General features: G+C 46.4%; 1 pseudogene; it reads right to left on the bottom strand.

Moving 5' to 3' along the window:
• Positions 1-210: 210 nt before the first annotated feature.
• On the bottom strand, positions 211-3,619 carry LOC121142132 (annotated as a pseudogene).
• Positions 3,620-9,713: the final 6,094 nt, after the last annotated feature.

Consider the following 9,713-nt stretch of genomic DNA (forward strand, 5'->3'; position numbering starts at 1 on the left):
TGTGTGTGTGTGTGTGTGTGTGTGTGTGTGTGTGTGTGTGTGTGTGTGTCTGTGTGTCTGTGTGTGTGTGTGTGTGTGTGTGTGTGAGAGAGAGAGAGAGAGAGAGAGAGAGAGAGAGAGAGAGAGACCCAGGGATGGAATTCAACCCATCCAGCTTGGCAGCAAGCATTTTCACCTACTGAGCCATCCCATCAGTCCTGAATTACTTTTTTAGTTTTTAGGAACTTTATTTTCCTTCCCTTTTTCCTTTTGCTCAGGTGTCTGTAGAAGCGCTCTGGACCACTCAGCGGTGGCTCCAACCCACTCAGTGACCTGCGCTGTGGTTGCTGCTGACCAGTCCTCAGTGGCTGGCTGGGCACTCCAGTGCTCAGTAGGGAACTGCTGGATGGGGTCAGAGGGCACCTGCACACCCTCAGACCAGTCTGCCCTCTCTGGCTGTAAACTCAGGAGCTGGCACCGTCTGTTCTCCCTGGAATTCCTCCTTGCACAGTCTTCTCAGCGGCAGCCTGCTCCTCCTTCTCCTCTGGGTCTCTGCAGAAGTAGAGATCATGCGTCGGCTCCCATGGGTGCTCTCAGGAGATGCCACACATGCAGAGTACTTACCGGGCCAGCATCCACCACATTGGACCCACCAAATAAGCTCCCTTGTTGTTGCTGCATGGGATGGCAATGTCCACATAGCAAAGAGGAGAGTCAGTTACACAGCAATAGTGGGCAGGTTGACATAAGATGCCTCTGTGAAGCCGGGTGGTGGTGCACACCTTTAATCCCAGCACTTGAGAGGCAGAGGTAGGCGGATCTCTGTGAGTTCAAGACCAGCCTGATCTACAAGAGCTAGTTCCAGGACAGCCTCCAAAGCCACAGAGAAACCCCATCTGGGGGTGGGGGGAGATACTACTGTGAGTACTACTTAGCGGTAAGAAACAATAAAACAGAGGAGTCTAAAATGGCTGAGAGGCACTTGTGGAAGTGCTCAACATCCTTAGCCATCCGGGAAATGCAAATCAAAACAACTCTGAGATGCCATCTCACTCCTGTCAGAATGGCTAAAATCAAAAACACCAATGGCAATTTATGCTGGAGAGGATGTGGTGAAAGGGGGACACTCCTCCATTGCTGGTGGGAGTGCCAACTGGTTCAGCCACTTTGGAAAGCAGTATGGAGATTCCTCAGAAAAATGGGAATAAACCTACCACAAGACTCAGCAACTCCACTCTTAGGCATATATCCAAAAGATGCCCATTCATACAACAAAGATGTCTGTTCCACTATGTTCATAGCAGCTTTATTTGTAATAGCCAGAACTTGGAAGCAACCTAGATGTCCCTCACCCGAAGAGTGGATAGAGAAAATGTGGTACATCTACACAATGGAGTACTATTCAGCAGAAAAAAACAATGGAATCATGAGATTCGCAGGCAAATGGATGACACTAGAAGAAACCATCCTGAGTGAGGTAACCCAGTCACAAAAAGAGAAACATGGCATGTACTCTCTCATATATGGATTTTAGACATAGATCTGGGGAGTGCCAGCCTACAATCCTATGGCCAGAGAGTCTGGGAAACAGAAACTTCATTTAGTGGCTGATCGAAGAAGAGGCAGACTCCCTCGGTTAAGTACTGAGCTGAACTCAAGAAAGCCAGTAACAGAGAGGGAGGACTGATGATCAAAGGGATTAAGACTGGGCTGGTTTAACCCCCAGAAACAGCTGACCTGACAAGGGTTAACTCTTGAATCCCAGGCATCAGCCTGGGAATCCAACATGGGACTGATCAAGACCCCCTGAATGGGGGTGTCAGTGTGGAGGCCTAGGTAATCTATTGAGCCTTGGGCAGTAGATCAGTATTTATCCCGAGTATACACACAGACTTTGGACTCCCATAGAACAATGTGAGGTGCACTCTCACCCTGAACTCTTGGGGAAGGGTCTAGGCCCTACCCTGGATGAAATGACAGACTGTGGACACCCCCATGGAGGGCCTCACCCTCCCTGGGGGAATAAGGGGATAACGGGGGGGGTTGGGGGAGGGCATGGGAGGAGGGGAGGGAAAGGGAGAGGGACCTGGAACTGACTTGTGAAGCAACCTTGTTTCTTATCTAAATTTAAACTGGAAAAGAAAAGAAAAGAAAAGAAAAAGGAAAAAAAAAACAGTGGAATTCCACATATAATTCTACCACCAACAACCAATCCAAATCAAAAAAGAATGAGCAATCAATGATTATTAATATCCCACAATATTAATGGTCTTAACTCAGGCATAAAAAACAAAGATAACTGTGGGAACACCAGACCTTGAGCAGAGACCCACTTCCCCTTCTGCCTGGGAGTAGGCAGCTGTAAGACAATGTTTACTAAAAAACAATACAATGCCTGGGGGCATTAAGTTCCTGGAAAAGGCCTGCCCACAGAAACCACCCTGACCTCGACCTTGTCCAAAGACTAACCGCCCCTTCTGCCACGCCCAGATCAGTTTCTGGGGTCAGAGCAGAACCAGCCAGGGTAGAGGAGAGAGCAGAAGCTTCTCTGGTGGGAGCCTTTCTTAGGAAGTTTTCTTGAACCTTTTTGGGGCCTGCTTAAAGTTTTCTTTACATCGTTGAACGAGTCTCTGTGTTGTCAATCCCCGACACCCTCCGCACGTTCTTGGACACAGGCCGCGCAGCAGACGCGACAGATAACAGAATGGATTCGAAAAAAAAAAGAAACAATAAAACAATGACATCCTAAAATTCGCAGGCAAATGGACAGAACTAGAAAAGAACACCCTGAGTGAGATAATCCAGACCCAGAAAACAAATATAATATGTACTCACTCATAAGTGGATACCACACATAAGGCAAAAGATACCCAGCCTACAGTCCACAATGCCAGAGAAGCTAGAACCCTCCTCCAGAAACAGATTGAAGCAGAAGCAGAAATCCACAACTAACCATGGTGCGTCTGGGACAATATATGAGGCCACTGGCAGTGGGTCCAAGACCTAACACTAATGCACAAACTGACTTAGTGGAGCCCATTCTATATGGAGAGATACCATGCCCAGCCTAGACACAGGGGTGTGGGGGTAGAGAGGAGCCTTGGTCCTGCCTCAACTAGATGATGGGACACACTTAGTAGACTTCCTAGGGGAGGCCTTACCCTCTCCAATGAGCAGATGGGAGGTAGGGGGGAGTGGGGGAAGCGGGAGAAGAGAAGGGAGGGGGAACTGGGATTGGAACGTAAAAAGTAAATTAATTTTAAAAAGGCCTCTGTGAGGGGGTGGGGGTCAGCCCTGGGATCAGTCCCCACTAGAAGCCATGGCTCCCTGAAGGCTGCTTAGATCTGGTTAGTGAAGGTTCCAGGCAAGAAGCAGCCAGCAATTAGAGTGGCCCTAGTAGCAGCAGCAAACTTCAGCAAGCTCCATTGCTGGTGTTCCAGGGGGAGATGAAGCTGATACCAGCAGGGGTCTCAGTGGCAACAATAGCCCCAGCCACAAGCAACAGCTTCCTCGGGTCTTCTTCAGATTGATGTAGATGTTGCTCCGTCTGAAACTCAAGGTTGGTGCCCCATAAGCGGGTTCCTGTGGCAAGGAATTTGAGGACATCCTCCATCTGCAGGACATCAAGGGCTCCGGACATTGTGGAAATTTCCCTTTAAGTTTCAACAGGAATCAAGAAAAACCCCCTGTGGACCTGTCCTTGGGCGGCTCAGAAAACCTGAAATATATATATTTAAAAGCAATGTTAGTCTCATTGACTCATCACCTGGAAATGAAAATTAATTATCTTGAGCATATTAGTTACAATTGAGAGAAACTCTTTTTAGTCATTGGGAAGACTTCTGGCCTCTGAAGCAACTTGCCCGGAAGCACTAAGACTGTATAAGGCAGTTGGAGGCTGGTCCCAGGAACAGCTCCCCCTCCTCTCAACCCACCCCCACCTCACCCACCTCAGCTGTCCCAGCTCTCCATTCTCCCTAAATCCAATGCTTTGTAGGTGAGCTCCATTTCTACCTAGTCCCGCTGTTTCCCCAGAGATAGGAAGGAGGTTTAATCCAGGAGTAGCAAAAGTAACCAACCAAGAGTCCCATATAGCTACTTAGTCTCACAATCGCCTTTCCCAGAGTCATTGTGTCAGACCAAGACAAAGTAAGGACAGTCTCCAACTGCAGTGCGGCTCAGGCCCTTCTCTGCTGCTAGAGGTGTAAAGCAAACCAGCACAAACCAGCACAAATCCCAAGTTCTTTTCACTCCCCGCCCCACTGCCGGAGTCAACTCTACCATGTGCCCATTGCCTCTCCCTCCTGAGAGCACCAGTGCAGGGCCACAGCCTAAATGAGGCTTTGTACACTCATATGCTCTTTCATTCATTCATTTGCCAAGAGCCTAGCACATAGGAGATGCCAAGGATAAAAGAGTAGTTGCAGTTCCTGCCTCCAGTAGCCAGTTCCAGACCCAATAGCTCTTTGCTCCCAAGGACACTTCTGTCTCAAGGACCCTTCTAGGGACAGAGAACCCCCAAGAAGAGCAGGGTAGAGATCATTGCTAGTGGGAAAATGTAGTGATATATTATTTATGATTTATTAAAGCTTGCATGAAGCCGGGCGTTGGTGGCGCACGCCTTTAATCCCAGCACTCGGGAGGCAGAGGCAGGCGGATCTCTGTGAGTTCGAGACCAGCCTGGACTACCAAGGGAGTTCCAGGACAGCCTCCAAAGCCACAGAGAAACCCTGTCTCGAAAAAACCAAAAAAAAAAAAAAAAGGCTTGCATGAGGATTCAGAAAGCAAAGTCAGCGGCAAGCCGTAGAAGCCAGGCACACACCTTTAATCCCAGCAGCCAGAAGCTAGGAGGTGGTGATTCACACCTTTAATCCTAGTGAAGGACCTATGGTAATCAGGTCCAACATATCTCGATGTCCCCAGCTCAATAACCAGACAGTTGGATGCAAACCGCAAGAGGTTTATTGTTCACACAGGCGCCTTCGGGCACTCCAGTAGCCTTAGCTAGCTGAGCTCACTGGACTTTAAGACAGTTTTCTTTTTATTTACATAATCTTGGCAAGCAATAGGGTATTGCAAAAAACTCAGGCATAATTTAACCTCCTTGGAGAAACCACAAGGTCAAAATTAAGCTATCTCAACAGTCTGGCGGTTTCATGTGTCAGCACTCTGGACCAAATGTTCTTTTTGATCTGACCTTGTTCCCTGCCTAGGGGACCTTGGGTAATTTTCCACTGGGGCGACCTTCTGAGTTTCAAGGAGGGTGTATTGAGGCCTTTCACTAGGACTCAGGATTAAGAGGTAGACAGATCTCTGTGAGTCCAAGACCAGGCAGACCTACACAAGACTGAATCAGTCTAAAAAAGAATTATAGCTCACACCTTTAATCCCAGGACTCATGAGAGATATATAAATCAGTATCAGGCATCTGATAGGAGGCATTCATTCTCCAGCCACTCCGAAGATAGGCGCATTCAGTCTCCAGCCACACTGAGGAGAGGCAGCAGTTTGAGGCTTGGTGAAGAGCTCGTGCATGGATCAGCCCTTTCAGTCTGAGCCTGAGGTAACAGCTAGTGACGGGCTACTTTGCTTCCTTGGTCTTCAGTTTGAACCCCAATATCAGTCTCTGGATCTTTTATAGATTCATGTTATAGGAAAAATGTGCACCTTGGGAATTCCTCCAAAAACTCAAGATTCATGCTTTCCCTTTGCTTCACAATTAAAGGAGTGCCCCCATTCCCTAGCCCCCTGGAGGTCAACTGACTAATCCCTCTACCCTGAATTTCTCTATGAACATTTAAAGCTAATTAGTTATTCTGGGATGTAGACCAGTGGTAGAATGCTCGCCACCATGCAAATGGCCTGGGTTCCATCCCCAGCACTACAAAAATAAACAATTATATTTGTTTTGTATTTTCCTTTTTAATTAATTAAAGTCTCTTGCTCTAAGGTATTATGCTCCCAAAGTTAAACTCACAGTCATCTGGAAACTAATTTCTACAAAAGCTGCTTGTTAGCTAATATGGAAATGAGGGGAGGGATGGTTGTTTCAGCCAAATAAATCAGGAACTGAGGACATTGCAGTCATCCAGATAATTTGTATTGTATAATTTATCAAGTCATCTTTTCTATAATAAGATTTTGTTCAGGAATAACAATGGAGTCCCCTGTTCTTCAATTAGCGAGCACTTTCAACCTCTGTGGGCACTGAAATCTCAGGGAGCTGTGTCTGAAATGCAGTTATCAATGCATTCATCCCAGAATGCAGTGCAATATTGCTTTCATGCCTTTTGTTGTGTGGATGCTGCTGTGTGGGGGACGGTGACAGTGAAATCTTAGTTCCGACTACTTTGTACCTGTCACTCAATCCTTCCTCCTCTCATTTAAATGTATTAGAATGAGGCAAAAACCAACACCTTCTGCATTTCCCAAAAGAGATTAATGATGTCCAACACAGCCACATGACAGACACAGCACATACTCAGAAACATGTCCACGTTTATACTCAGTTTATATGAAAGACAAAGCCATGCTTTTTTTCATCCTAACAAAGGAACGCTTACTAGAGAAGTCCTTGAAAATATATTAAAGGTTGTGTTAAATCAAAGCATCACATTGTGCATCTATACATAAAATTACTGCATGTGACTCTAAAACAAAAATGACAATTTTAGAAAAGAATATTTTAAAAATCGCATTACTTTTGTATTAAAGTAACGAAGATTCGATTTACTCGTAGTGCCTGAAGGACTTGTCATTGTGTAATGACAGTCATACTTGTAAAGATTTGAGAATGAATCCTATTCACGACACCAAAACTCTCGATGTAGCATCAGTTTCATTCTTAGGAGGAGTGCTTGGGGGGGGGCACCTGAGCCCCAGACTCCTTTCCAAGTCTGTGATGAGTCCGCACGTTCACTGATCACCCTTCAGGTCTTGGATCCAATTTAACATTTGGCTGGTGGCAGTTGCGGGGAAACATGGCCCAGCAGACTGGAAATTTACAGAGCTTCTGGAAAAGCTATTTGCTAAGCTTGTGTCAACTCTGCCTGACTAGGCTGAGGCAGCTGCGGCATCACAGTGCCTGAGGTGCAGATGGCGCTCCTGACACGAGGCCAGGGCTGGCTACATCCTGCCCATCACAGAACGCTTCCTCCAGCCAACAAGCCAGCTCCTATTCCAAGGCGCCTGCACTGTACTCCAGCCTCTGCGGGGTGGCGGCAGTGACACAGCCATGGTGATGGAGAAGGGTCCAGGAGGAAGAGATTATTCTGTCACTACCACAGCACACCCCAGCCTGGGCCTGGAGAAGCAAGCTTCCTCAGCAGTATCTAAGACATACAGACAATTCCTAGTTACTACCCAAAATAGATGCTTCCCTCCAGCGACCCAAATCCTTCCTCCATCATACTCAAAGGCTGTCAACCATCTAGTTCGGCATCTCTGGTCTCTGTCTGGGTGTCTGCCTTCCTAAGCCTGAACAGAGCTTCATCTTCCAACAACAAGCTTCTGTGGTCCCTCCCACAGTTCAGACTAGTGACATCAGTCCTTGACCTTGAACTGCCCGAATGCTGGTTCACACATTCATTCCACCAAGGTTTATAGAGCATCTACTAAGTTCTGTGTACGAGGGATATAGTTGTGGGAAAGCCCTGCATTGGTAACTAATATTAACAAGACAAAGATGCTCCTGCTCTGAGAGAGTCCTCTAGTCAGAACGATTGGTGAGCAGTTGCACAAGAGAAAGAGGGAGAGACAGGGGCTCAGCGAAGAGTGACACATGAAGTCGCAGGGACTCCATAGCACAGCTGGTGTCTGGAGGGAAGCCTAAAAGTGAACAGGCCTTCAGCAGGTCCAGAGGCACTGAGCCAGGGGCATGGAGGGGGCACTGGACATACTAAAGGCCAGAATTATTCCAACGACATTATCCCAGAGAACGAAGCAAGTGTCGACACAAGATAGGACTATATTCGTTTGTGCTTTTCATTTTGCTTTGTATATGCTTAAAGTTTTTTGATGTAAATGTTTTCTGTCTTACCGAGTATTATTTTGTCCTCTGTGTAACACCCATTTTTTATTTTGAGACAGGGTTTTCTGTGTTCCAAGATGGCCTCAAGCTTACTATATAGCAGAGGATGACTTTGAACTTCTGACCCTCCTGCCGCCACCTCCCAAAGTCGAGCCACCACACCAGGCCTATGTGGTGCTGGGGATTAAACTCATGGCCTCATACATGCTAGCCAAGCACTCTACCGGTTGAGCTACACCTCATCCCAAGACCCAGTTCTAAACATGAACTTTAAAATGCTATTCAGTATGTCTCACATCTCTTTTTCCCAAATAACTACATTTGGTGAAATAAATGTCATTCCCTTGACTTTGGGAGAGGTGACAGTGATCTCCACTCCTGGACAGTGATGGGGTTGGGGGGGGGACTAGAGGGAAGGAGCAATTCTATAGTCATTTTAGAATTCACAGAGGGAAATTTCTTGGAATTCTGCTTACTTGAATTTCTAGACAAAATTCAATACCCAGAATCCTGTCTGCTTCTCAAAGCTCCTTCCCTTTTGATTTGCAAGACACAACACTCTTCCTCTCCCCTCCTGCCATTCAGTGTCTCTTAAACCCTGAGAGGTCTCAGAGCTCATGGGCGAAACATCACCTGGGTTCTTGGCCTCTCTAGCACGCAGACAGCCATTGCTGATAGCCTAGCCCCTATTGTGTAAGTCAGTTTAATAAATCCCCCTATATAGCATGAACCCATCCTATTGGTTCTGCTCCCCTAGGATCATGCCCAAAACACCACTGTATCCATCAGTCATTTCTCCTTCTTGCTTTTTGAAACAGGGTCTTTCACTGAGCTTGGAGCTCATTGATTCAGGAGAAATGACTGAGGAAGAGCCTGCTGCTGACTTCTGTATACATGCATACATATGTGCACAAATACACCATAACCAGCCCCCTAAAACATACTTTTTGAAACAGTAAATATTAATTGAATTAAGCCTTGACCCTAAATGTGCATCATTCTAAAATGTGACTTATCCAGGAAAAGCATTTGTGTCGTGGTTTAGGTTGGCAGATGAACACCACTTTCTTCATAGGATGCCATTGATACTCAAAAGAATGACTGGTTGACTGATTGAAAGAATAGCATTATTTAGAATTAAAGATTTGAAAGACAGTGTTCTGAAAATAAATGAAAGAGTCCACCCTTCCTATGTGGAATACTTGGTTACGGATCTCTTGCCTCTGGAACAAGGCACGTTTGAGCTCGGCATAAAGCCAGAATGCCTACTGCCACTGCCACCATTTCCAGGACCCCCACTGACATAGCACCTCTCCATCACCATACCCATCACCAGATCTGGGCCATAACATTCTACCAGCCTTCGTCTGTTACAAGGGTAACCTGCACGTGATTTACATTTACAATTTGATAAAGTTTACAATCGTTTCAAGATCTGCTCAGGAAAGCATTTAGAAAGTGCACTTGCACAGATACACTGGGCACAATCATTGATGTTACACATGTAGCATTATGAAAAATATGAACAATAGTTGTCGCATTAGGACAAGTTGCATTTCTCCAGAAAACAGCATTTGTTCCCAGAACACGCAACTAACCCCTGTGCCTGGATATGGTCCCTGGATGGGGAAGAGGCCATAGTGGAGACAACTCTACATTTTTATTCCCTAATCCTAGACACCAACACTGAAGACTGCCCTCTAAT

Source organism: Mesocricetus auratus, unplaced genomic scaffold, assembly GCF_017639785.1.
Source record: "Mesocricetus auratus isolate SY011 unplaced genomic scaffold, BCM_Maur_2.0 Super-Scaffold_100009, whole genome shotgun sequence".
Lineage (NCBI taxonomy): Eukaryota > Metazoa > Chordata > Mammalia > Rodentia > Cricetidae > Mesocricetus > Mesocricetus auratus.